Source organism: Procambarus clarkii, chromosome 58, assembly GCF_040958095.1.
Source record: "Procambarus clarkii isolate CNS0578487 chromosome 58, FALCON_Pclarkii_2.0, whole genome shotgun sequence".
NCBI lineage: Eukaryota > Metazoa > Arthropoda > Malacostraca > Decapoda > Cambaridae > Procambarus > Procambarus clarkii.
The window spans coordinates 21451430-21473583 of NC_091207.1; the positions used below are offsets into that span (position 1 = coordinate 21451430).

At 44.3% G+C, this 22154-nt stretch overlaps 1 protein-coding gene across 1 annotated transcript in view; it reads right to left on the reverse strand.

The window, feature by feature from the left end:
• The window catches only part of LOC123767900 (RNA-binding protein 33), a 46338-nt gene that overhangs the window by 21440 nt on the left and 2744 nt on the right, over positions 1 to 22154 (reverse strand). The window lies entirely within an intron of this gene.

Consider the following 22154-nt stretch of genomic DNA (forward strand, 5'->3'; position numbering starts at 1 on the left):
CTTCCAGTTTGGCACTGGGAATCTTAGCAGTGTTATCTAGTTATCAACCTCTCCTCTCGAATAATACATCGCATTTTAAGTGATAATCACCAACGGACAAAATATGATGTACAATAAATCATAGCTACTCACAACAGTTCACGCTTTCGCGTAGGTCGTCGGTTAGGTACGGTCAATTTAGTACATCATTTTCTGTCCGTTTTGACGACTGGAGAGGAAGGGCTACATAATTAGGCTCAAAGTTTCAGAACAGGCACCGTTGTCCTGTTCTGCAACGTGGAGACTTCCAGAAGCGACCACACCCTTATATGTGTTGTATTGTGAGCATGTCGTCAAGCCACTACATCTTTTTAGTGTATGGTGATCCACGCTGGGAAGCCTTAGGAGGACGGGCTGGATCCCCAGTCTGTGTGAAGTTCAGCCTGGTGCGGCACGCAGCCTTCACTTGGTGCACAAGTCTACCGTAATATAACGGGCTGCGCCGCACTCAACATACCCTCTTATGGCAAATATGTAACTCTCGTCTGTCAATATTTTGTTTATGCTTGTTCAACACTTTACAACCTCCACTGGAGTGTTTTATTACACAGCAAAAACCCAATCCTTTGTTCAACTGTTATTCTTGCTCCCTACCATACATTTTCCCGCTCATATTGGAAAAAAAAGGTATATTTGAAGATGTATTTCTAGCCTTGTATCCATTCCAGTATTGCTGGCATGCATCAAGGTGACGCATCCTGGCATCCTTGTGGTCGCTTGGCCTTCTTACACATTGACAACGTCGCCCAGTCCTTCAGGCTCTAACCTTCAGGCTCCCTCCCCCCTCTACACCGCCCTGCACCTGTAACGTGGGAGGGGTAATGGAAGCTCTCATGGTGATCCAAGCGGTGGGTGTTGCGATGCAAAAGGTTGTGAAGCTAGTTATTGTTGTGACGTTGTTAGTGGTAAGGTTACGTTTCTCCAAGTCATTGCTTGAAATGTCGAAATTATTTTGGGTGTTTATGTAATAAATCAACAAGTTAGGATCGTTTGGAGTCTGTTTAACGTTTTTTGTTAGAAATATTATCGTTCAAGATGAGCATGATTTAAATTTTTAAATCTTCGTGCACCAGATTAACGTGGCTAAAAAAAAAATATTGACAAAACATCACCTGCAGGTTGCTAAGACAGGAAATTGATCTTATCAAAATTGAATACGTTGATGAATGATGTTTTTAGACATTTTTCAATTAGGGGGGGGGGTCGAGGATTTGCCCCCCCCCCCACATGGATACTCTTGGGGGATGGGAGGAGGGTATAGCTTCCCCAACATGGATGGTTTTAGGGAGGGGTCGAAGGGTTCAGTCTTCCCACGGATAACGTAGAAGGTTTAGCCCCGACCCACGTGGATATTGTAAGAGACACAGCTAAACTGGCAACTGGAGGTGCTGGGTTACAGTTTACCGTGGGAGCAGCACGACCACACACACCAAACTTTTGTGTGCTAGGTTTGGACTCCAAACACGTCTTTTTATGAACATGCCCAACTAACACGTATTATCGTCCTGGGCATAGTCAATTGGTGCGTAATATTTATGTGGTTGATATTCTGCCTCCGCCCCGCAGTGATCTGATGTTGACAGTGATGTACTTATCCGTCATACGTGTACATACGTCACATATATACGTCATACTGTGTAACCATCACACTAGTACATTGTGTGGTGGTTACACTCAGGCGCCAGTACATGTACACCTGTGCTACCATAAAAGAAACTCATCACTCGTGAGTATAATTCATCTGATGAACAGTTACAAATATTAGAACAACAGAAAATCCGAAAAATAACAATTAAAGACAAAGATTAGACAAGAAGAAAGTGAGGAAGTCGTTTATCAATGACCAAGTAAAGAAAATATATTTAGAAAACAAAATAAAACCCAATGTTTTCCAAGGAAGATCACAGCTAAAAATAACAAGACATTATTGACCGGAAAACATAACTGTTCCTGTCTATATTAAAACACAGTAAACACAACTTTCTAAAAAGATTTCTCCGGAGCGTGACTCATCGTTGGTAACTGCATGGACCGTCGACTTACAACTTGTCTAATTCTTGCTTCTTTACTTCTATTTGTAACACTAAAAACTGGACGAAAAACAACAGCTCGCCTGCCCTTTTGTTTTTAAAAGACAATGTCTTCCGTTTGGAACACACAAAACGCCCAGGGTGTATTGTTGTACTTTTAAGGCTAAAATAGTTCAAACACCTGTCGAATTTCGATATAAAACATTGGCTTTAAGTAATGTAGGAATTGCTTAGTCTTGCAAGGAAGAAAAACCGACTGTAAAAGAGCTTACTCTTCACTTGAATTGTTTTCAATAGGCTAGAGTTTGATGCTTTTACGACGGTGAGCAGTGGAGAGTGGATGAGGCTACGGCCAGACTCATGTTAGCCCCCGAAGCAGAGAGAACATTTTATTTATTTATTTAAATATTTATATACAAGAAAGGTACATTGGGTTTGTGAGAATACATAGCATAGTATCTTGTAAATATAGATACTAAATATATAGTAAATATAGTTTGAGAATACATAGCATTTACAATCTTGTAAAGCAACTAGTACGCGCAGCATTTCGGGCAGGTCCTTAATCTAACAGATAATTTTAAGTAGGTATGGATGAAGACTGATACACCTCAACCCCACCTAGGCCCAGGTCCTCTTAAAAACTTCTTATGCACACAATGTTCAAGTAAGCTTTAAAATGTTTACAAATCCTACTATTTCAAAATACATATATTCCTTTGAATACGTAATATTCCAAGACTGGTGGAACGGCGCATGTTTTACAAATATATATTACCTGAGTTTACCTGAGGCCGTAACACACACACTAGTGGCTTCGACGAGGACAGGAAGCCGGTGGCTTGTAAAAAGTCCCCCCATTTGTCCCTGATGATTTTTTACAAGTTGGATTGTAAAAATCATCAGTGTTTTGGCATTTACGACTTCGGCGGGTATGTGGTTCCACTGGTATATAACCCTGTGGGTGTAAAGGCATCTTCTGTTTTCTGGGCTTGTAAGCATAATGACCACATTAAAAACAAAATGAAGTCTTAGCGCTTTGAGGACAACAGCAGCGAGTCCTTCCTCAAACAACGTCTCTGAAGAACATTCCTGTCAAATGTGATCATTTTGTTTTTATAATAGTAAATATTATGATTATATTATATTATATTATATATATATATATATATTATATTATATTATATATATATATATATATATATATATATATATATATATATATATATATATATACCAACCCCTTGCTTTGTTTTTTATGGCGCCCAGCTCAGACATAATAGCCTCAGTGTGAAACAATACAACTGCCTCTTTAGGGGTGTAGGTGTTTATAGTTACCTAAGGGTAGTTGCCCAAGAGTAGTTACCAAAGTGTAGTTGTATGAAGAGAGCAGAGTTCGAGGTGGTCAGTAATTATCATATACCTTAGGCTACAACACAGGGTTTGGGAGCTGGTACTGGCAACACTGCACTCTCTTGTTATTTATGGCGCATGTCGACTACAAACTTTGCAACAGTGTATTTTCGTATTCTACCGCATTTGACATTGAAATTTCTGAATTGGTACCTGTGCATGCACGCGTGTACTCACCTACTCAAGTACGAGGACGCGAGTGTGTGTACTTACCTAGTTGTGCTTGCGGGGGTTGAGCTCTGGCTCTTTGGTCGTGTGTGTGTGTGTACTCACCTAGTTGTGTTTGCGGGGGTTGAGCTCTGGCTCTTTGGTCCCGCCTCTCAACCGTCAATCAACAGGTGTACAGATTCCTGAGCCTATCGGGCTCTATCATATCTACACTTGAAACTGTGTATGGAGTCAGCCTCCACCACATCACTTCCTAATGCATTCCATTTGTCAACCACTCTGACACAAAAAAAAGTTCTTTCTAATATCTCTGTGGCTCATTTGGGCACTCAGTTTCCACCTGTGTCCCCTTGTGCGTGTTCCCCTTGTGTTAAATAGACTGTCTTTATCTACCCTATCAATTCCCTTCAGAATCTTGAATGTGGTGATCATGTCCCCCCTAACTCTTCTGTCTTCCAGCGAAGTGAGGTTTAATTCCCGTAGTCTCTCCTCGTAGCTCATACCTCTCAGCTGAGGTACTAGTCTGGTGGCAAACCTTTGAACCTTTTCAAGTTTAGTCTTATCCTTGACAAGATATGGACTCCATGCTGTGTGTGTGTGGTGTGTGTGTCTGCGCGCGCGCGCGCCTCGACGCCTCTTAACTCCTGGTCTGGAGAACTGTGTCTTGTACTTTATTTATAACTGGCTGACCATCTACCTCCTGCGGGGTAATGAGGCGGCCACACTCACCGCGGGGTCTGTTGTAAGCTACACTCTGATAAAGTATTATGTATGTGTACGTCGGCCTCTCTTTGAATGTCTGAATTTGTATGTTAAAATATATAAATCCCAGAATGCAGATTTACATTGATGCGCATTCGAATAGTATTATATATATATATATATATATATATATATATATATATATATATATATATATATACTATATATATATACTATATATATATACTATATATATATATATATATATATATATATATATATATATATATATATATATATATATATATATATATATATATATATATATATATACTATATATATATATATATATATATATATATATATATATATATATATATATATATATATATATATATATATATATATAGGGGGGTACCACCACTGGTGCAATTATAGGGACCCACAGCCTCAGAGAAGGGAACACAGAGCACTCAGGGAAAAACTTATCATTTAATACGAAAGAGTGTTCACTTCTCCTACCACCCCCTTTTTTTTTTATTATGATGTACACTTTATTATGCAAGGTTATACAGTTACATATCTGATTTTATACAAAAAATGAACATTAAGAGGACACAAGAAAAAGTTCGCTTCCTAGAGGCTGTAGATTTCCTCGAACTCCTCCGACGCCGGGCAGGAACCGAGGATGCAGCGGGCATTTCCCCTCTGGATCGCGACACTGAGGCGCTGAAAGAGAAAACTTGCTGCTCTAGGGTCTCTTGTGGTGTCAATGAGCTTGGAACCAAGATCCTTAAGAAACCTTCTTGCACTCTCACCCCATGGGCCTAGGGTCTCAGACCCTATTGGAACGAAGTTGTACCTTTGATCTAATTGCCTGTACTTGACTGACTTTTGTTTTTCTCTGTGTGTCGCTGCGGCTCCTGCTGTGCCGGCAGAGAGGGTGATGTATGTCGTTGCCAGGGTGGATACGCAAGTATAGTCCCATGCTAACTGCCTGCCACCCTTCCACGGACGCAGTGTGATTCCGTCTGGTCGGCCGGCAAAGCTAACAGAGTCACGGTTCAGTAGGTTGCGGGGCTCTCTCTCCGCTGGACACTGAGCAGAGGCAAGGCTTCTTTTAATGATGTCGTTGACTTCGTCGTGTCTAGTGTGCCAACCACCCGATTTTCCACAGTGCAGGCCATGCAATCCATATTCGTCAGCATCTGCCTCGCCGCAAATACACCTGTAAACAGTGTGGATAGGGGCAGCAAGGCGGAGAGCGACTGCAATACGGAGCTCCTGCGGATCAAGACGTGTGCCTGTCGCAGACATAGGGACTGCCAGAAGGAAGTCCCCTGCATGGGGAGCCTGCACAGCTGTGAGGCGTGCACGATCACTGGGGGTTGTTGCTGCCTCCAGCAAAGCTGTGGCTTCTTTGTCTACAATGGGGCTGTCCCAACTGGATTGTTTCTTGGCTTTCGCCATGGCTGGTCTGAGTGCTGGGTCTGTCATGGCACCCCATTTCATGTCGCATTCCGTGTAGTGGGGGTCCTGTATCCCCGCTACATCACTCAGAGTGTCAGGTAGAATTTCCTTAACCAGGTCATCTGATGCTGAGGAGGAAGACAGGAAGGCTGGGACAGCAATTTGGGTGGCGGTGCGGACACCCAAGCCACCGAGCCTGACAGGAAGAGTGGCTTGTTTCCACTGGCATTCGTTGAGGGAGAGGTTAACAACTTTTTCCAGCATGGTCTTCAGTAGGAGGTCATACTCGTCAAGCTTTGGGTTGTCGTAAGATAAGATATATATATATATATATATATATATATATATATATATATATATATATATATACACACGCACACATTCTACCCTTGTCACTTTCACTGTGTGTGCGTGTGTGCATAAGTACTATGAACAGTGACGGTACCATGATTCACACACTCAAGAAACCATTCACTCATGGTGCTGATTCTACCATGACGCACACTCCTCTGTGTGTACGCCCAACCGCTTGACCTGGACGGTAGAGCGATGGTCTCGCTTCATGCAGGTCGGCGTTCAATCCCCGACCGTCCACAAGTGGTTGGCCACCATTCCTTCCCTCCCCGTCCCATCCCAAATCCTTATCCTGATTCCTTCCCAGGGCTATATAGTCGTAATGGCTTGGCGCTTTCTCCGGAAGAATGGAGTTATGAAACCCTTAATATCTACTCTTTTTTTCCTTCCTATTAATGAACCCAAAATTAGTAATATCTCTCATTTTTCCTTCAAACGAGAGATTGTAGTTTTGAATTTGTTTTACGTCTTTTCATAGCTCAAAAAAATTTTATTAATATAATTGAGCGGCAGTGTTTTGTAAATCATTATTGCATGTGAGGTTGATGTAACTTCATATATAATTATGAATAATTATGTTTATATAGCGATGTGTAGTTATACATAATTACTCCCGGGGGAACGAGGTATACCAGTTTTTTATGTGTATTTATTTATTTTATTTATACAAGAGTTCCTACATTCTTGTACAGCCATTAGCAAGCATAGAGTCTTGGGCAGGTCTTTAATCCTAATTTTTCCCGGAATACGACCCGCCAAATCGTTTAACAACCAGGTACCCATTCACTGCTGGGGGAACAGAGGCTACAGTTAAGGATTGGCGCCCAGTCAATCCTCCCAAGCCAGGATTCGAACCCAGACCAAAGTGCTTGTGAAGCGTCGAGCGAGTGCTTTACCACTGCGCCACGGAGACTGCTAGTACCTTCTTGTAGGGCTTCTTCAGTCACACACACACACACACACACACACACACACACACACACACACACACACACACACACACACACACACACACACACGAATCTGACTCCATACACAGTTTCAAATGTAGATATGATAGAGCTCGAGAAGCTCAGGAATCTGTACATCAGATTGACAGTTGAGAGGCGGGACCAAAGAGACAAAGCTGAACCCCCGCAAGCACAACTAGGCGAGTATAACTAGGTGAGTACACACACACCAACAGGATCACACACCACATAGGACGCTCAATAACTCAACTGGTACTACTGAACCATAGGTCTAAATCCCAACCCAAAATACTCTTAGATCCGTTTGTGCCTCGAATGTCCTGGGCTCCTGTGGTCCCGGGACGCCAGAGACCGTGGGAGATGAGTAGTGACTGTGGGAGATGAATACAGTGACTGGGAGATGAGTAGTGACTGTGGGAGATGAATAGTGACTGTGGGAGATGAATAGTGACTGTGGGAGATAAATAGTGACTGTAGGAGATGAATAGTGACTGTGGGAGATGAAGAGTGACTGTGGGAGATAGGTAAAGACTCTGAGAGACGAGTACAGAGACTGGGAGATAAGTACAGAGATTGTGGGAGATGAGTACAGAGAGTGTGGGAGATGAGTAGAGATTGTGAGGGTGTCACTACAGGGTTGGGGTCCAGTACGCTGCGTCTCCATAACAACGTTCCTACAGTGTTTAAACACATATTTGTAGGCTTTTGCAACTGTTGAAGAGGGATCTGAAACCCCTACTTTAAGACATTTAAGAAGATTTCTGTCACAGATTGAATGTTGTCGCCCAAGTCCAAGAGTCCTGGACTTTTCTCCCTGTGTCTCCTTGTTCAAAAAATTACTTTCAATGTACCTGAGAGTACCTTTAAGCAATCTACCGCTTTTTGTATTATTTTGGCGGTTCAAATTTTTTTGTATAATTTTGGCGGTTCAAATTTTGAATTTTGAATTTGAAAGTTTGCACGGATGGTGGGTATTCCCTGTGACACAACTGCCTGAGGGAGTCAGATGACGCTGAGTTCATACTGAGTGTGCAATTCTCTCACATCACAACCATCATCAAATTTCACTACATTTGGGTCATTCTCAGCGAGAGAACCGCCCATATAGTTCGTTATTCCCAGCTGATGTTGTATGGGAGTCTTGGGTCATAATAATGCTATTATTAGCGCTTACACCATGCTAGGGCAACACTCGACGTTTGTAATGGTATATGATAATAGTAGGGGGTAGCCGGCGGTGCCCGGGGTTCTTCCCCCCCCCCCATATCTCCCCTCTTCCTTCCTCCTTTCCCATCTTCACTCCCCTTTGCTGCACCTCTCACACCGTGATCTAAACTCTAAAACACATCTCTGTCTAACTGTAAAATATGATCGCTTTCTAAAGCCTATCACTGTGGACATTATAAATATATACATTTACAGTATTTATCATTTATGAACAATGACGAGAAGGCGAGACATCGGAGAAAATAGCGTCGCCATGTTACGAGATGGAACCCGCCTGAGGACTTCCGGGATGCGGGTTCGATCCAATTATGCGGTTTCAGATATTATTTCATATATCACATTACTACAAGTCGTCCAATATTCGCCAGGTTTATCTGAATTTACCTGAGGGCCACTAACACTACTGGCCTTGACGAGGACAGGAAGTATGCGGCTTGTCAAAGGTCCCCCCATTTGTCTTGGTGATTCTGTCAAGCTGGATTTTAAAATTCAACAGTTTTGGCAAGTTCGGCTTCTGCGGGTAGGCTGTTCCAGGGGTTTATAACCCTGTGGGCGAAAAAGCATCTCCTATTTTCGGTCTAACATTGTGGCTTGTTGAGCTTGAAACCATTACGCCTTGTTTGTTACATGTGGCCATTGAACGCTTTAAAACAGCTTCCGAGACACTACAGTACAAGTCTAGTGAAAAAATAACAATGGAAAAGAAATAACTGGCTTAATCTACTTTCTGGGCCTACTGTTCTAAGTGAAATTATGCGACGTCATCGAGTACTTCATCAATGTTTGCAGCGAGCATGCGGAAGTTGAGCAACCATCTCACCGGAAACCCTCTCCAAGCTAACCGTTAATTCTTCCCACCTAACAAACCGGTTCGAAAACCAGCCCGTCCTCCAAAAATGGGGAGGTAAATGTAACAGCACAAGTAAGTGCAATTATGTACTATATATGACAGTCAGGAAATGTACTTATTACACTTAGTATTAAACCGTACTGTCAATTCGGAGGATGGGTTGTCGAAAACACATATCAGAGCGCTCGGAGTCCCAGCCAGAAAACCAGACATGAAGGAGAAGGGGATCCATTTTCAAATTTAAATAAGACAAAAATCGTTTTATGATGAAGCAAAACATCCTAATTGTTCTTAAAAGTTTATTATATACGAGTGTTTGAGGCTTAGTGTGTGGAGTGGTGTTCCCAAACTATCACCCGGAAATAGCAGATACCTCATAATAATTATTATAATTATAATTGGTATATTATAGAGAATATTTGAAGAGTTAAAACAGCGTAAGGAACCTCGCGGGCCACAACAACAGGTGACGGGCAGCGAGCGTGGAGTGTATTGTGTCTGTTCCGCCAGTTGAGTCGCACTCCAGTTGTTCTCTTGAGCGGCGCATGTGCACGTGTTCCACTCTATAAGTGCTGCTTTAAGTGCAGTATTTATTGTTGTATCGACACCTTGTTAGCCGCGGCGTACGTGTGCAGCAGGGCCGACTCTACGAGGGGACGGGAGTGGCCAGGTCCCCTCACCCTCCCTCCACCCCGCCACCTCTGCTCTAAGACATTTCTCCCGCAGGTCGCGGAAGGTTACTGCGACTTAAGCGCACACCGGAAACCCATGACGGCGGGTGTGTGACTGCTGCTGACCCGAAATGACCTCCTAGAGAGCGCCCTTGAAGACTCGGCCTCATCACTTTCATCTGATGAATTCACGAGTCACTAATATTTCCCCAGTCCTTCGCCAGTGTCAGTCAGGACACGCTGACATATATATACCCGGTTCTAACGAGTGAGGGGAATAATCCATTATATATAATATGGGAGATAAGTATCTTAATATTTTAATGAGGATATTCGTCTTGAGAGGGAGAATAACAGCATTGTTAAGAGGAGAAAAAAGTGAATGGCGGGAAGCGCCGAGTGGGAGAAAGTGTGTCAGCAACAACATTCTCCGATTTCCTCCACGCGATCGTGACTTGGACTTCGGAGGACACTGCCCTCGTGTTCTGTTCTTACAAAACCATGACGCTTACCTGAACACTTTTAATTATGAGAACATTACTGGGATCTACTTAAAAATACCACTAACGGTTGCTACACAAGCAGAGTTTTCTTAATATACTTTGTTTAACACACACACACATTATAAATGTCTCTCTCTCTCTCTCTGTATATATATATATATATATATATATATATATATATATATATATATATATATATATATATATATATATATATATACATACATACATATATACATAATGTATGTAAATCACGAAAATTAACACGTGATGAAAAATGTGACAATTAATACATCTTCAGAAGGAATCATTCCTTCTGAAGATGTATTAATATACGAAAGTACTTAAGGAAATTCCTGTTTCAATTCTTCCTCCGTGGTCTGACACTGTCATATATATATATATATATATATATATATATATATATATATATATATATATATATATATATATATATATATATATTGTACCAAATAGCCAGAACACAGTACCAGAACTAGTTGCCCATCCTAGCTTAAAAAACGATGACATCGTAAAAATTCTCAAGCGAAAGCTGAAACAAGAATCCAAAGAGGAGGAAGCTTCTATGTAGCGAAGGTGTTTATTTTGTGTAGACGGCAAGTTCATACAGTCAATGACTTGTGGCGAGGCTAGTGAAAGTGTCGTTGTGGACCCCACGCTATCTCCCCCCCCCACCCCAAGGCCTCCACATGGGGTCCGGTGTTGTGGACCCCACGCTATCTCCCCCCCCACCCCCCACCCACCCCAAGGCCTCCACGTGGGGTCCGGTGTTGTGGACCCCACGCTATCTCCCCCCCCCCACCCACCCCAAGGCCTCCACATGGGGTCCGGTGATGTGGACCCCACGCTCTCCCCCACTCCCCGAGGCCTCCACAAGGGGCCCTGGAGGCTGGCGACCAGTTGACTCTCTGACCTCCATCATCACAACACAGTGGTAGAGCCGCTCATGCTAGTTTGGATCTAATATGCCCTGCTGGAAAGTCTATTTTTGTATAATTATTGTAGGCGGGCTGTCGTGCCTCGGTCCTGGTGACCACAACACAATTAGGATTCTCACTCGTGTTGTAGGCAACACATCAAGGCTTTCCTACACTGCATTTACAGTGTAAATGCAGTGTAGTTTCTGACGCTGGGAGAGGTGAGGGAGGCTGGGAGAGGTGAAGGGAGGGACGCCGGAAAAGGTGATATAGGGATAGATAAGGAGGGAGGAGGAAACAGGGGGGGGGAGGGGCAGCCCTCGCTCCTGTGCCAGGTAAGTCCACTACGGGCTCACCATAGCCCGTGCTACTTGGAACTTTTTGTTCCCAGCCAGCTGAGTCTTAAACAACAACAACAAACAGGTGGGGAAGGTTGGACACAGGAAAGACGCAGGTATACAGGCATTGTCTATCTATTTCAACAAGTGTGTCACCCTCACAATCACCCGCCGTCACACACCATTACCGCAACACACCGTCACAATCTACCGCCGTCACACAACCACCATAACACACCCCACCAGCCTCGTCTCACCCCACCAGCCTCAGGACGCTGGGGCAGACAAGAGATTTCAACGCCGGGTCCAGGTAGTGATCCACGAGGCGCCAGGGGGCTAAGGTTATGAGAAAGCGGACGCGATACACTACAAGGAGTGTAGGAAATACAATATAGAGGAGAGGAAGGCGTAGATATGGAGGACAGAGACTACGGTGTACTAGCCTTGGTGTTAGGGAACAGCAGCATTAGCGCCACCTCTTAGTGTGTGTGTGTGTGTGTGTGTGGCGGAGGTATGGACCAGTGAGCAGCACAACCGCTCACTATGACGCGGTCACTCTCACGCCCACACCTGCGATATGGCCGCCCACCTCACCAAGGCCAGCCACGACGCTGCCATATGATCACTATGGCACTTAAACACCCCCCTCCCCCGTGGATGTATTTGTTCTGTGTTTGTGTTTACTTGCGACGTACATCCGTGTGTGTGTGTGTGTGTGTGTGTGTGTGTGTGTGTGTGTGTGTGTGTGTGTGTGTGTGTGTGTGTGTGTGTGTGTGTGTGTGTGTGTAGGTCCATGCATGATTCATGTAGCAGCCTTAATAGGGTATTCCACTCAAGTACCAGCAAGACAACATCTGTTACTTTGTATTCATCTACATCACTACTTGCCGTGGACACCCTACAGGGGCACCACATACACAATGGGCACCCTACAGGGGCACCACATACACAATGGGCACCCTACAGGGGCACCACATACACAATGGGCACCCTACAGGGGCACCACATACACAATGGGCACCCTACAGGGGCACCACATACACAATGGGCACCCTACAGGGGCACCACATACACAATGGGCACCCTACAGGGGCACCACATACACAATGGGCACCCTACAGGGGCACCACATACACAATGGGCACCCTACAGGGGCACCACATACACAATGGGCACTACAGGAGCAAGACCAGTACCCATAGACACAACCTGTCATTGTCTGAGTTGATCTCAAACTCCTGGATCCCGCCTCTTGACTTTCCATTCTGTATCACTTTCTTTTGTGTGTGTGTGTGTGTGTGTGTGTTTACTAGTTGTGTTTTTACGGGGGTTGAGCTTTGCTCTTTCGGCCCGCCTCTCAACTGTCAATCAACTGTTTACTAACTACTTTTTTTTTCTTTTTTTTTTCCACACCACACACACACACACACCCCAGGAAGCAGCCCGTGACAGCTGACTAACTCCCAGGTACCTATTTACTGCTAGGTAACAGGGGCATTCAGGGTGAAAGAAACTTTGCCCATTTGTTTCTGCCTCGTGCGGGAATCGAACCCGCGCCACAGAATTACGAATCCTGCGCGCTATCCACCAGGCTACGAGGCCCCTTGTGTACTCACCTAGTTACTCACCTAGTTGTGTTTGCGGGGGTTGAGCTCTGGCTCTTTGGTCCCGCCTCTCAACCGTCAATCAACAGGTGTACAGATTCATGAGCCTATCGGGCTCTGTCATATCTACACTTGAAACTGTGTATGGAGTCAGCCTCCACCACATCACTTCCTAATGCATTCCATTTGTCAACCACTCTGACACTAAAAAAGTTCTTTCTAATATTTCTGTGGCTCATTTGGGCACTCAGTTTCCACCTGTGTCCCCTTGTGCGTGTTCCCCTTGTGTTAAATAGACTGTCTTTATCTACCCTATCAATCCCCTTCAGAATCTTGAATGTGGTGATCATGTCCCCCCTAACTCTTCTGTCTTCCAGCGAAGTGAGGTTTAATTCCCGGAGTCTCTCCTCGTAGCTCATACCTCTCAGCTCGGGTACTAGTCTGGTGGCAAACCTTTGAACCTTTTCCAGTTTAGTCTTATCCTTGACTAGATATGGACTCCATGCTGGGGCTGCATACTCCAGGATTGGCCTGACATATGTGGTATACAAAGTTCTGAATGATTCTTTACACAAGTTTCTGAATGCCGTTCGTATGTTGGCCAGCCTGGCATATGCCGCTGATGTTATCCGCTTGATATGTGCTGCAGGAGACAGGTCTGGCGTGATATCAACCCCCAAGTCTTTTTCCTTCTCTGACTCCTGAAGAATTTCCTCTCCCAGATGATACCTTGTATCTGGCCTCCTGCTCCCTACACCTATCTTCATTACATTACATTTGGTTGGGTTAAACTCTAACAACCATTTAGTGTGTGTGTGTGTGTGTGTGTGTGTGTGTGTGTGTGTGTGTGTGTGTGTGTGTGTGTGTGTGTGTGTGTGTGTGTGTGTGTATACCAGAATGCACCGGGTAGAGGGAAAGGAGGTGTGTGCGTGCGTGCGTGCGAGCTGTCGGGGCTGGAGGAGCCAGGTACGGGGTAGCACGAGCCGTGGGCGTGTCTGGGTTACTACCTGGGCCCTGCCCGCCCCGGGGACACACACACACACACACACACACACACACACACACACACACACTATTGGGTAGTGTTAATAAGGAAATCTCTCTCATCTTCCATCTCTTCCAGACAGAACATCTCTCCTCTTCCACTTCTCGTAATTAATCCTAATCCTCTTTGCATTTGGCCGGAGTTAATTCTAGCAGCCATTTTTTAAACCACTTCTCGAGTATGTCTTAAGTCCATTTGCAATAACTCACAATCTATTTCTGCCCTGACTCTTTTTCATTAGTTTTGCATCATCTGCAAACATTGGTATGAGTCAATTTCTTCTGTCAGGTCGATGACAAGTATTACAAACAGTATGGGCCCTAGAACAGACCCTTGTGGCACTCCACTCGTCACCTCTCTCCACTCTCATGTCTCTGCTCTCACGTTAACCCTTTGTTTCCTTCCTGAGAGATACTCTCCGACCCATCTTAGGACTCTTCCAAATACACCAGGATGCTTCTCTAGTTTGAGTAGGAGTCTTTCGTGCTGGACCGTATCAAATGCTTTCTGATAATCGAGGAATATGCAGTCTGCCAACCCTTCTCTCTCTCGTTTGATTTCTGCCATCTTGTTGTAGAACTCCAGTAAGTTTGTCAAGCAGGATTTTTCTTTACTAAAACCTTGCTGGTACCTGGAAACAAAATTGATCTGCTCTAAATGTTTTACTGATCTGCTTGGGATCAGTCTCTCTAGCAACTTGCAGGGGATACTTAGTGATATGGGTCTGTAGTTTAACGGTTTCTGTCTTCCCTTTTCTTGAAGATTAGCATCACATTAGCCATTTTCCAGCAGTCAGGAAGTTCTCCCGTTTCTACAGAGGAACTAAATATTATGGCAAGTGGGCTGCACAATGCTTCAGCTGTCTCTTTTAGTATCCATGGTGATATTTTGTCTGGTCCCGCCCCAGCAAACATTTTCTAGTTTTCAAAACGTGATAAAAACCATATTTGATTGCTTGAATTACATTATAAATTACGTGTTATACACGTGTTTTGAGAATTTGTGCGCCTTTTGTCACATCGAGTTCCTGTAGTTGCTTCTTTATTTGTTCTGGTGTCACTGTTAGTTCAGTGAGGCTTTCCTGTGGTGTGTCCATCCGGTTTGGAATCTAAGCTCTTGTGGCAAATCAGGTTCTAGCTTGAATACTTCTTCAAAGCTTGTGTGTGTGTGTGTGTGTGTGTGTGTGTGTGTGTGTGTGTGTGTGTGTGTGTGTGTGTGTGTGTGCTTGTAGTGGGATGTGTAATGGTTGCTGAGTGTGGTGATGGTGGCACCTCCGCCACCCCCAGCACCGTCACCACAACAACAATAAACACCACCACGTGCTTCATAGCCTCAGCTTCTGCCCGCTCCACAACAGCTCCTCCTCCTCCTCCTCCTCCTCCTCCTCCTCCTCCTCCTCCTCCACTCAAAATGTTGGCGGCGGGAAGGGACGGAGAACCCCTTGTGAAATCTCCACCGCCACCTGCCCGATTAACCCTTGCCCAAAGTAGGAAGGAAATAAGCACAGATGTGTGTGCTGGTGGTTCCCGGGTATGGTAGCCCCTTGTGCCAGCTCCTGTCATTTCCTGAGCGTTTTTGACCTCCTACAACTTTCTAAACACCTTGACATGCCTGTGAGGGAGGGGGGGGGGGACAAGGGGGAGTTCGGTGAATAAGCAGTTTTTCATTTTTTTCCCACATGTGGGTACAAGAACAGACGCCTGCTAACTCTCTGTTAGTAGGCTGAGAGCTTTCCCCCGCCCATAGCTCATGGTAAGCCTTACTCGCTAGTTTCCCCTGGAATATAACCAGCCAATCGTTTAGCAACCAGGTGCCCAATCTCTGCTGGATGAACAAAGTCATGCAGTCAATTGTTAGCGCCTTGACAATTCTCCCCGGCTAGGATACGAACTTGGATCAAATACACACATCACGTCCCAGAGGATCCGGGATCCTCTGGGACGTAGGTTCGAACCCTCATCACTGCCCTTGTGGATTTGTTCATTGCATCAAATACTGTCTGCCCCGTTATTTGTGTATTGTGGAGGTGAGATAAAGGGAATAAGAGAGAGGCTGAGAGAGTACACGATAGGGAAGGAGAGATGGGGACAGAGGTTGGGCAGTAACAAGGGAGAGTAGGTGATCGAAGAAAGTTCTCTGTAAGAGACAAAGAGTCAGAGACACCCAAAAGAGAAACGAAAGACATCCGCTTACCGGTACCAACTATCATGTGTATGCACGCGCGTGCACACACACACACACACACACACACACACACACACACACACACACACACACACACACAGGGTATGTATTACCCACTAAAAGATTTTAGACAAAATACTCGAGACTGAAGATCTGGTAATTATGAAAAAAGGAAAACGTAGCCCAACATTAAAGTAGAGAGAGAGATATGGGTCCATGGGAATGGGTGGCAAGTGTACTGATATCTGAGTATCTGGGAGAAGTGGGATTACCCTACCCAAGGAAGGCGCCAGAAAGCAGAGGGCTGGCATACCGAAGGGGAAACTATGATGAGATGAGAAATTTCGTAATATGAATACCATGGGAAATAGAACTCCGGAAAAAGTCTGTACAAGATTGTACAGACAGACATTCTTCCAGTCTGATGGACTGCATCACCCAGGAGTGCCAACTGGCACTAGACAAACTTATCCTGGCCCGAAATGGAAAGGAAAAGTGGCATCCGTGATCTAATCGGGCATGTAAGGAAGTAAGGCAATTAAATATGAAGACATGAGGAAACTACAAAAATGACAGAACACTAGAAAGCAGGAGATAACAAGGGGGCCAGAAATTAGCATCTCAAGTGTCAGAAGAGAAACATAGTGACAGTATGAAAATGACAAATAAAGCCAAGAGCGAACCAAAACTACACAGCCACATCAGGAGAAAGATAACAGTAAGAGAACAGGTGATGAAACTGAGAATGGGGGAGGACAGGTACACAGAGAATGACAAGGAGGTGTGTGAAGAACTCATCAAGCGATTCAAGGAGGTCTTTACAATAGAACAAGGAGAATTTGGACTAAGAAAGGTGGCAACAAATCAAGCAACTCTGGAGGATTTTGAAATTACAAGGGATGAGGTTAGGAGCCATCTTCTGAATCTGGACATGACAAAGGCAGTTGGATCTGGCAGAACATTACCAGGAATACTAAAAGAGGGTACAGAAGCACTTTGCATGTCACTCTCCATGGTGTACAATAAGTCGTTAGAAACAGGTGACCTACCGGAAAGTTAGAAGACAGCTAACGTAATCCCAATATACAAAAAAAAAAGGTTTTGGACTAGAGGCCGGTGTTCCAAGGAGGTTCCAAACTTGAATACCATGCAAGGTGATGGAGAAGATCGTGACCAAAAATATTTTAACACCTGGAGAGAAGGAACTTTGGCCAGTCCCGCAAGGCTCCGTCCTAGAACCCTTATCGTTTCTAATTTATGTGAATGACGACGCAAAATTAATGAGGAATGTAAGACCCATTGTGACTGTGGGATGTTGCAGGAAAGCTTCGACAAACTCCTGGATTGAGAGCAGACACGTTGTAATTATATTTAAACACCAACAGGTGTAAGGGAAATAGGAAGGGGGGGTAGGGAACTATCAGGAGAAAGCGCCAAGTCGTTACGACTATATAACCTTTGGAAGGGATCAGGATAAGGATTTGGGATGGGACGGGGGAAAGGAATGGTGCCCAACCACTTCGACGGTCGGGGATTGAACACCGACCTGCATAAAGCTAAGGGAAATAGGAGACTGGGAGAATTAATATACAACCATAAGAGAAAGGCAACTACAGGAAGCAGAAAAAAAACAGAATTTGTGAGAGTATATAGTTGAAGCGTTGACTCCAGAATAACATTGGCAGCATTAGAAATCTGGCAAATATATAACTACCTGTATAGATGAATTTATAGAGGTTTCTTTCAAGGTAATATACACAGCTTATGTTAGAGCAATCATTAGCATATACAACACCAGCATGGAATCCACTCCTTGATACTTCAAAACGAAAAGAGGTTTGCAGCAAAATTAAATGCCGACTAAGATACGAGGACAGGTTAAGGAAACTCAATCCCATCTTAGAGGAGAGAAGGAGCAGAGAGAATATGATCACAACATGCGAAATATTGAACCGAGTAGATAAAGTGGACAAGGGCAGCTTGACCACTCTAACATAATCTCTAACATAATCTCCCACACACACACACACACACATATATATATATATATATATATATATATATATATATATATATATATATATATATATATATATATATATATATATATATATATATATATATATTGGAGAGAAATGACAAAGCCCACAGTGGGTAAGTTGTTGGATCTATCCTACTTTAGCTATATGTGAAAAGCTTACAATAGTGACTGTGTACTTAATGTCGAGTGAGGATGATGCGTAGGATGACAACACGAAGTCTGACAAACAAAGAGTGTTCCAACAGTTGACTACTGAAGTTACGTCTCAGTACGGGAAAGGTATAGAGATGTAGGAAAGAGGAAGCCACAAACACTAAGGGAAAGAAGGGTTATATACCACTTCAACAGTAGAAGAGTTAAGGTTCTGGTGCTAGACACTGCATCAACGTTCCTCAAGAGTATATAAACTGGGTAACATCAGCAGCATATGTAAGACTGGTAATGTTAGGAGCTGCCTTCCGAGAGCTAAAGAAAACTACATTCGTAACAAGTTCACACGACCACCTCTAGAGTATGTTATTGGAGAAATTTCACAAGTTCAGCAAACTGGTCCTGGAGCTGAAAGGCAAGAACTGCCTGGACACACTAAAAAACTTTACCTTTCATCTTTGGAAGAGAGAGTCAGAGGAGACATCACAGCGACGTACAAAATACTCAAGGGCATCGACAAAGACAGACTGCCTGACATGGGAGCGAGCAGTAAGAGGGAATAGATGGAAACTGGATATACATTTGAGCCACAAAGACATACGAAGGAACTCCTTCAGTGTACATTAAGGTTGGTGAAGAAATAGAGCGAGTTCGAGGTTAGGTAGACTTCATTCGTGGGTTTAAAAGAGAATATCAAGAGGCGGGGCGTAGGAGCTGAAGCTCAATCCCGGCGATAACAGGTAGGTGAATACCTAGCTGTTGTACCTACAACAGAGAGAGAGCAGGGGAGGAGGGAGGTGGTAATGGTGGGTGAACACGTGGGCTCTCACTCTGCTCGCCCCAACTTTCACCAGGGAAAACATGGCGCTGACTTTTTCTTGTCTAGCTTTCTCATTCTTTATCCTTTATTCTTGTCTTTATCTTTTCATGCCTCTGTCCGTCTGTGTTTGTGTTGCTATGTCTGTCTTGATCGCTGTAATGTGTTGGCATTTGGAAAAAACTAATTTAATTTTAGTTTCCTGTTAACTGTGTTGACTTTCTAAACCATTACTGGCTGGTGGCGCGTGTTTGTGTACTAACCTACGTGACCTGGAGTTGATCTCCAGCTCCTGGGCTCTGTATCTTAAACATTAATCCAAAGGTCTCATGCCTCTTCGGCTCTTGGTCTTTGGTCGCACTGAAATTTGAATTGGAGAAGCGCATGACCTCTCTGGTCCAACCCTCGCTCTGAACACCTGTCGACTCCCATAAGTATGTTGTAAACGTTGACCAATCCGTTAAAAAATGCGACGTATTAGACAATATTGAAGCACTATAATATTGACGTATTGAATTGATCAGCCTGGTAAGGTTAGGTGCGTTGCTTAGTGGGCACATCTGCTGTGCCAGGTAAGTCCACTACGGGCTCACCATAGCCCGTGCTGCTTGCAATGTTTGGTTCCCAGTAGCTGAGTCTAAACAACAAGAACATTGGGTTTATACGTTTCTGGTCAATAAAGACAGATGCATTTTTTACGGAGTGGCCAAAAAAAAGAAGAACGGACAGGTCAGGAGCCTCACTAAATACATTTATATTTATATGCAAGAGGAAAGCTTATAAACTCTTCTGGAATTTAGGCAACATTCAGGTACAGAATTGCTCCTGTGCCAGGTAAGTCCACTACGGGCTCACCATAGCCCGTGCTACTTGGAACTTTTTGTCCCCAGTAGCTGAATCTTAAACAGCAACACTTGAGTAGGAATTGTCCGGGTTCACGAAAAACACCGGAGTGGTGGTGGTGGGTCAACCTCTCCTCCTACAAAGAACGTCACATTTCGATAGTATGCGTTACATAAGGCCCAAAATTGTCGTACTAGAAAATGGAAGCGACTCGCGAAAGTGACTTTGACTTAGTGTGTGTGTGTGTGTAATTACCTAAGTGTAGTTACAGGATGAGAGCTACGCTCGTGGTGTCCCGTCTTCCCAGCACTCTTTGTCATATAACGCTTTGAAACTACTGACGGTCTTGGCATCCACCACCTTCTGTGTGTGTGTGTGTGTGTGTGTGTGTGTGTGTGTGTGTGTGTGTGTGTGTGTGTGTGACCAGCCACCACCTCACCACACACACATGACTGTATGTGTCAAGTCATATTTGCGAAGGTCTCCTGAAAGCCCCAGCTCTCTGGTGACTCATCATGGCGTTCCCGCACGCGCGTGCGCACACCACCACTACTACCAATACTTTCCCACTATATACCTCCACACAACTCATAACTCCACATCACAACCAACAACAATTAGTCACCTAACAGTGAGTGGAGGTTGTGCTACGACCCGTCACCTCTCCAGTAGTGCATCGCATTTTGACATATTAATCCCCTAAGGGCAACTAAAACTGTCATACTAAAAATTATAGCAGCTCGGAAAATTAACGTAATGTCCCGTTTTCTACGCGTGGGACCTCAGTTAGGTTAGGTTCGGGCAATTTAGAACATCAGTTTAGTGACTTTGTGAGCACTGGAGAGGACGGGGTGGAGGAATGTTGTTGTTGTTATAGATTCAGCTACTCTGACCAAGTTCCAAATAGCACGGGCTATGGTGAGCCCATAACTTACCTGGCACGTGAGCGGGGCAAGTAGCACGGGCTATGGTGAGCCCGTAGTGGACTTACGGGTGGAGGAAGCCAGACTCAGGTAATGTAACCTCTCGCCCGCTCTCACCTGACCCAGAGGTCAGGTGAACCACATTCCCTGCCCCCTCCTGGTTAGGCCACCTTCGTTAGATTAAGCTGTTAAGGTTTGCCTCGGGAGTTACGGGCTCACCATAGCCCGTGCTACATGGACACTTCGTTCTGAGTAGCTAAATCTAAAACAACAACAACCTAGGAAGGCCTGGTCGAGGAGACAGGGCCGCGGAGACGCTGAGCCCTGAAATCATCGCAAGGTAGGCTGCGTAATTTAGAAAAAAAAGGCACACTAATTTTGCCCTGTTGAGGTTAGACTTGATTTCGTTAAATTAAACCTCGTTAACTGTAGTAGTTTTTGGTTAGGTTCGTCTAAATTAGGCTGATTAAATATGGCATTTTTTTTTTTACATAAATATAACTGGATTTAGTTAAATTTAGTTAGAATAGGCAACGTTTATTTACTTGTATTTAGCATAATACATGCATGAGGTAAGCTTGGTAACATTTAGCTTTGGTTGAATAATTTAACTTGAGTTAGCTTAGAGGTGGTTGTGTTAAGCTCAGGTTGTCGGGGACTTGTGGGTTGGACTAGACCAGTTATAGGACTGATTGTAATGGGTTAGGCCAGGTCTGGGACTGTTGTAGTGGGTTAGGCCAGGTCTGGGACGGGTTGTAGTGGGTTAGGCCAGGTCTGGGACTGTTGTAGTGGGTTAGGCCAGGTCTGGGACTGTTGTAGTAGGTTAGGCCAGGTCTGGGACTGGTTGTAGTGGGTTAGGCCAGGTCTGGGAC